The sequence below is a fragment of the Amblyomma americanum genome, chromosome 4 (genome assembly GCF_052857255.1).
Source record: "Amblyomma americanum isolate KBUSLIRL-KWMA chromosome 4, ASM5285725v1, whole genome shotgun sequence".
NCBI classification, from domain to species: Eukaryota; Metazoa; Arthropoda; class Arachnida; order Ixodida; family Ixodidae; genus Amblyomma; species Amblyomma americanum.
Window position 1 is genome coordinate 170,159,241 of NC_135500.1, and position 7,772 is coordinate 170,167,012.

A 7,772-nucleotide genomic window follows, 5' to 3' on the forward strand; every position below is an offset into this window, starting at 1 on the left:
AGTGTGCGGATGTGTAGTTCAAGGCAATGTGAGGTGTCCATGACCCTCTTGCGCTACAGAATACCACGACTAAGCCTTTATTTCTATTAAATAGCGTGCGCTAACAGGACGAACACAGGAAACTTGGAGACAGAGAAAAGAAGCGCTTCTTTCCTCTGTCTCCAAGCTTCCTGTGTTCGTCCTGTAGCGCACGCTGTTTAATAGAGATGTACCAACTAGCCCGTCAGAAAGTTCTACTACAGCCTTTATTTAGGTCTACCGGGGTTATCTCTGACAAGCCTCTGTGAGTCTTGTGGCGAAATTGAGCCTGTAGATCACTTTTTCCTTTTTTGCCGGCGGTTCGCTTCTCTCCGTAGAATTTCCTTGGTGATCCCCCTCGCCCGACTAGGGCTGCCTCTATCTATTCCGATTCTCTTCTCTTTCGGGGCAAGCGCCAACGGATGTGCCCTGACACCAGTTTGCGATCATATTTCCGAATATATAATTGCATCGGGTAAATTTCTCTGCTAGGATGAGAATTCACTGCTTTTTCTTTTCCGTTTTTTTCTCATTTTTAATCCGAATTCGAGTCTAGGACACAAAATTATCCAATTACTCTAGTTCTTGTCTATGAGTGCGTTTGTATCCGCAATGCATTTTGGCCAATCCCCCGCTGTGGGTATGTGCCATTAAGCCTGAGTTCATCATCATCGTTTAGAGTGTTTATGCAACGAGCTGTTGAAGATCAATAACCCAACAACTCAGGACTGGGAGGCGGCGCTGTCCAGCTCACATTCGGAGGACCAGCTCTCGCTGGCGAACCGGGAAGAGCGGCGGCAAAAGCCAATGGGCTCCTGGAATGAGGGCCCACCCAGACATTCTGTCCATTAACCGTTTCTGTCTCTTTCTCCCTCTGTTGAAGACAGTTTTTTGGACAGAAAAAGTGCACCAACGGTGGGGTCCACGTCCAGGTCCCGATTAGTGCCTTTGGCCTTAGCGGCTCTATCCATCCAGCAGTAAAGGACGCATGTCGAAGTGAATTATTGCCCAACAATTCATGGGAACGTACATTATTAAGCCTCGTAAAACGTAAGAGCAATGAACAAGTCTGAAAAATTATGTAGCAATTACACATTTGTGTTAATGCCAATGATGAGCGCCAACAGCTTTTCTGTTGCGCTGTTGCGAATAATTATTTTGAGGTTTGATCCTTTGGGATTGACAATTGAGCCAGTCCATCTAGCGTGGTTAATGTGAATGCATCACTGTCAAGAAGATTAACTTGAGAATCCTGGCGTCTCTAATGGGTGCGTATTACTTAGGGAGCCCGTATTTGAGGCTATTGCCGTCCTTCACGGGTGGCTTGGAGGTCACGCGCCCGCACCTCGAGGATTCCGTGCGCCTTACGTTTGGCGTCAGCCAATGGGTCCGGGCGCGAGCACTTAGGCGCACGATCGCACGCGATGGCCATTTGTGCCAGTTGCCGTTTCCGAGCCCTGGTCACTCGTTTACACGCCGAGCTTCTGCACGACGTTGTTCCTCCATGCGACTGATGCGAATTTAACCCGCGTAGGGCAACTCCAGTACTACCCGTTAAACGTCAGCGCTCCCTGGAAATGAAGGTCTCCATGCCCACGACTACGCCCTGACACATAACCTAGCGATCGAAGGAGGCCACTTTGAGGCATACCGAGAATTGTGTTGCACTGCCTATGCGGTGTAATCCGGTAAGCATGGGTTGTTCGCATCTGGCCTCCCTCAAAGTCGCTCCTTTGCAAAACGTATCTCCATCGCCGCTGAAATCCACATACAAAACTTGTCACATTGTTATCTATACGGCAACTGTTGCCGCAGGCGAGAGAAAGAGAGAAAGTACATAATCTTTAATGCAAGCAATTCAACATGACAATTACTAAGCAATAGGCAGGCCCAACCTTAAGAAGCACACACACATGTGCATTGGTAGGTTATGGTATGCGTCCTGTGCCCAGGATTATGTAGCAGTCGGGAGAAAATTTATACCTATGTGACCTCAGGAACCCAGGCCGAGGCGCTGCGCCATCCTTTGGCATTAAAGTTCAATTCAGCACTGCCATCAGCCATCATCAGCCTAAATACGTCCACTGCAGGACAGAATCATCTCTCGTATCCCTCCAGTTAACCCCGTGAAGTGCCAGCTGCTGCCCGCTTATCCTCTCAAACTTCCTGATCTCAGCCGCTCAACTGAGTTTCTTCCACCTGTGCTATGCTTGTCTTCTCTTCGGATCCACTCAGTAACTCTGAGGGACCATCAGTTATCTTGCCTTTGCATTCCACGCTCTGCCTGTGTCCATTCCTTTCTATTAATTTCAACTGGGATATCATTACCTCGCGTTTGTTACTTCACCCATTCTGCTGTCTCCTTGTCTCTTAGGTCTGCACCTACCATTTTCTTTTCCATAAGTCGCTGCGCTGACTTGAATTCTAAGTCAAGTCCTTTTCGTTAGCCTCCGCGCTTCCTGTCGATATGTTAGGACCGGTAAGATAAAACTGTTGTAAACTTTCTTTTTGGGGACACTGTAAACTGCGATACTGGTGAACCCCATACTTTCCGCATGCCAGACGGCTGGATGCTCCACCACAAGGCCTTCGCTTCGCTTTTTTTTTTTCAGAGATGGCTGCACCTACCTACAGGGCAATTTGTCATAAAGATTTGGCCATCTTTCCAAGCCTAGAGGTCCCATAGTGGCCGAGCACCAGACCGGGAGAGCGCTTCTACCGTTTTAGCGATACGTACCTGGAGACACGAAAGTGCCTCCGATGGCCGCATCATGTGCTCAACCTCAAGGTCATCCGTAGCTAGGCAAGAGAGCCCGACGACCCCCAGAAGGGAGCGCCATAGTGCCCCATCCCAAATGGAACCTACAAAAAGGTGAACACGTGGCCGGAAAACATCTGTATTTGTGCCGATGGGTTCCCGTCGGCTGCGCCCTGGGTGCCCTCCAGCAGATCATGCCGGATGCTCCGAGAATTGCGCGCGTCCTGTGGTACAGGCTTGAGAGGGCTCCGCGCGTTGCCCACACGAAAATCTGAGGGCCAGGCCGGGGTGTGCGCTCGTATTTATTTCAACAGTAGGTTCCACGCGACGCCCATGAGAGGCGCCTCTCATGGCCGCGTAGGATTCCCAGGATGATGCCGTCATTGGTCTAGAATGGGTGCCCAGTATCCTCTTCGTCAACAGTGCTCAGAGCCATTATAGGCACCCTTTTGCAGGCGTGACCGCATTAAAAGAGGACACTCACCGGTATCGACAATAAAACGGAGGCCACACAGCAGGTCGCGAATCAACAATAAGCGGCTGGTCTCGGCGCCGACACCACACGCCGCTTCTAGAGGTGACCGTGGAAATATCCTTGGAAGCGACAGGCCAAGGCACGCCGACACGCCTCTTCCCCGAACGTGTGATGGTACCAACACTCGCCAGTTTGAGGGGGCTGGGGTAGCACTACGCCGGAGAGGAGACGTCCGTCGACGGGAAGGAGAGCGTGCGCAGGCATTCGACAGTGAGCCGAGCTGTTCGGAGAGGCGGGTAACCTCTGCTTTGAACTCGCCATGGGCGGGGGCTCTGGAGGTCCAGCCGGGACTGAAGAGATGACAGCGGGCTAGGAGGTCGCAATACCGCGCCGAGAGAAACCGAGGAACAGGAGGCGCCGATGTCTTAACCCGTCAGATGGTCTGACGTTGGTCCTTCCGACCATTACTGCTCAAGGGTAAGGTGGGGTGGTACAATGGATGGAAAGGTGGATAGGGGGTGTACAAGTTCAGATTAGGGAAGGTGCTCGCCTTTTTCTGCCTTCATAATGTTGCTTCTTCTGTGGCCAGTTTTATTTGGGGAGAGCGATAATTCCTTCGGTTCAGCATCCGGATTTCTAGCCGTGCACCATAATTTGGCGGTAGAGGGGTGAGATAAATTAAAGGGTTCGCTCTATTTGTTAGTTCGCGAGCTAGAGTGTTTGCCGTCCCACTGCCTTCAATCTCTTCAAGGCCTGGGGGCCACGTAATGATATGGGAGTGGTGTAAAGTGGGTAAAAAGCCCGATGGTACCAGAAGGCCGCCGTCGTTTTTGGAAACCATCCAGTCGTGTAATATTGATAGTCAATCAGTTATTATATGGGACAATCTATCCGCCATATCGCAGTACCTTAAAGCGAGGGTGAGGGATGGCAAACCGCAGGCGGGCATGAACACCATGCGGACTGAAGAAGACAAGCGCTGACGAGAAAGCTCACGCAGGAAGGCTTAGCCGAAGGGGCAGCCTTGTTGCCTCAGAGCCTCTGGAGCCGCCGCAGCAACTGTATAGATTTGCGGTCCCCCTGCTCTTCGGAAGGAGATGAGGTGTTCTAGGCGGCGGTGCTGTGACGCTGTTTTTCCCTTGATGAGATCAAGTACTGACATGTCAGAGGGGGCCGAGGCGGTCGACGTGGAGAAGATCGTGGGCCTCGTCGGGGATCTAGGGTGTTAATGAAGCAGCGACGTGATGAAGCTTCTGTGTCCGGAAGGTGATGCTGGCAATAGCGAAATGACTCTCTACTTGCGGGAGCCAAAACTTAGGATCAGTCCTCCGGAACTGAGGAAGGCGAAAGGACAGCGTAGAGACGTCTCCAGACGGGCCATCACGGGGCAGGGTGGAGGCGTTGCTCTCGGCGTTGTCCGTGCTGAATGCGGTTGTGCTAGCTGACGTATGGGTCAGCGGTTTGTCGCGTCAACCAATCTCGGGCCGAGACTATGGAAGCACGTAGTCCAGAGTTCGACGAAAACTCGTCTGGTGTGGAAATGGTGTCGTTATGAAAAACCTAACACTCACCAAGAAATGGAAGAACAATAGGGTAAGAACAAATTACGTTTCGGGACCATTACGGGTCCCTTGTTCGCATATAAAAACGAAAAACGGAACAGCCGTGTTTATACGAGTGAAGGTCGCTGTAATGAGCATGCGTATGCTGCAGGCATGGGCCCTCGTGTCCGATTAAGTGCGTGCGGAGTTTATTGGATATGGAATGACTCTAGGAGTAGGCGGAATGATAATGATTTCTCGTTGCATATGATACTGGCGGCGTCCCAAGCGATAATGTGACCTGTGCACTTTTGGTGATCTGCCAAGGCGCTTTCCTCAGTTAGCCCCTTGGCAACGTCATTTTTATGCTCCCTGAGCCGCCTCCTGTAGTCCCCAGTTTCGCCGATGAAGGCTGCGTCACAATCCTGACAAGGAATCTTGTACACAACCCCGGGGTATCTAGTGCTTTCTAGCTTGTCTTTCACTCGCACAAGTTTATGTCTGTGCTTTTTTGCAGGCAAGTGGCAGATTTGAACATCCTAGTCACTGAAGATCCTTGCCACTGTTTCGCTCACACCAACCGCGTAAGGAATGGCGGCTCGCTTCCGCTCTGTTTTCTTCGGTGCTGCGGGTGGATTTGAAGATCGGCGTTGTTGCGAGTTAAGAATTGGCCTTAGGTAGCCATTTCTAGAGAGTTCTTCTTTCATCCTTTTTTACTTCTTTCCTTCGCGCTTGTGGGGATGCGCATAGGCGCTGCGCGCGTGTGAAGCGCGCTGATGCCACGGAGCGCTTGTGCCCAACCGGATGCCTCTGCGAAGTTCAGGTAAAGGCCTGTATGTGTGGCTTTCCGGCAGAACGACGTCACGAGGCCATTCGCCGTGCGCTGTACTAAAACATCGAGAAAGGCAATGCGACCGGAACTCTCCTGTTTCATAGTGAACTGCATCCTGTGTAGTAGTGCAGGCGCGTCTTTCCGGTTAAACACGCAAAAACCGTCAGCTACATAGCGCAAAAATATTTTTTGGGTGACGAGGAAAAGAAGCAAGGGCAAATGCCTCGATGGTTTCCAAGGCAAGGTTGGCGCAAGTGATAGAAATGGAAGCGCCCGTGGTGGTTCCAAGCACTTGCCTGTGTAGAACTCCTTGTTAAAAATGAAGCAAGTGCTCTGCAAGCAAAATTTTAAAAGGCGGCATAGGTCTACAGCTTCAAACGGAGTGCGGTTGGCAAGGGTCTCGTCGTTTTTAGGGGCGTCTTTACGGCACTGGTCAGCGAGGTCCACTGACACACAGGTGAACATAGATTTGACGTCAAAAGACGTCTACGGCTAATAGTAGACTTTACCTGGTCCCCCCGGCATAGCCTGTCTCGGTACCTGCACAGCATCCTGCGCCCCCGTGTTGGAACAACAAAGACTTATGTGAAGGACTCTAGTCACTTCGTCAGGATGTTACAGGACGTCGACATCCAAGAAGACATCATAGTGTCTTTTGACGTGATGTCTATGTTCACCTGTGTGCCAGTGGACTTCGCTGTCCAGTGCTGTAAAGACGTCCTTGAAAACGACGAGACCCTTGCCAACCGCTCTCCGTTTGAAGCTGTAGACCTATGCCGCCTATTGAAATTTTGCCTGCAGAGCACTTGCTTCGTTTTTAACAAGGAGTTCTACACAGGCAAGTGCTTGAAACCACCACGGGCGCTTCAATTTCGGTCACTTGCGCTAACCTTGCCTTGGAAACCATCGAGGCACTCGCCCTTGCTTCTTTTCCTCTTCATCCAAAAATATTTCTGCGCTATGTAGCTGACTGTTTTTGCGTGTTGAACCAGGAAGACGCGCCTGCACTGTACTACACCATCTGAATTCCATCCAGCCAAGGATGCAGTTCATTATGAAAAAGAAGAGTTCTGGTCGCATTGCCTTTCTCGATGTTTTAGTACAGCGCACGGTGAATGGCCTCGTGACATCGGTCTGCCGGAAAGCCACACATACAGGCCATTACCTGAACTTTGCAGAGGCATCCGGTTGGGCACAAGCGCTCCGTGGCATCAGTGCTCTTCACACGCGCGCAACGCCTACGCTCATCCACACAAGCGCGAAGGAAAGAAGAAAAAAAGGATGAAAGAAGATCTCTCTAGAAATGGCTACCCAAGCCAAATTCTTAACTCACAGCAACGCAGATCTTCAAATCCACCCACAGCACAGAAGAAAACAGAGCGGAAGCGAGCCGCCATTCCTTACACGGTTGGTGTGAGCAGAACACTGGCAAGAATCTTCAGTGACTAGGATGTTCAAATCTACCAGGTGCCTACAAACAAGCTCAGACAGCAACTTGTGCGAGTGAAAGACAAGCTAGAAAGCACTAGATACCCCGAGGTTATATACAAGATTCCTTGGCAGGACTGGGACGCAGCCTACATCGGCGAAACTCGGGCTACAGGAGACGGCTCAGGTAGCACAAAAATGACGTTGCCAAGGGGCGCACCGAGGAAAACGCCTTGGCAGATCACCAAAAGTGCACCGGTCACATTATCGCCTGGGATGCCGCCAGTATCATATGCAACGAGAAATCATTATTATTTCACCTACTCCTAGAGTCATTCCATATCCAATCAATTCCGCACGCACTTAATCGGACACGTGGGCCCATGCCTGCAGCATACGCATGCTCATTACAGCGACCTTCACACGTATAAACACAAGCGTTCCGTTTCTCGTTTTCATATGTGAACAAGGAATCCGTAATGGTCCCGAAACGTAATTTGTTTTTACCCCATTGTTCTTCCTTTCCTTGGCGAGGTTTTTATAATGACTGACGAAGTAGTGGCTGATTTATTTGTAGTAGTGCCAGGGAATAATAGGCTGCCTTCAGGAAACCGGAACGGTCTAGCGCGACGCGGAAGAAAAACTCGGACGCTCCTCTGTATCGTCGTCATCAGCAGCCGATGCCGCGTGTTCTGCGTGAGACCAATGCTGCTGCTGCAA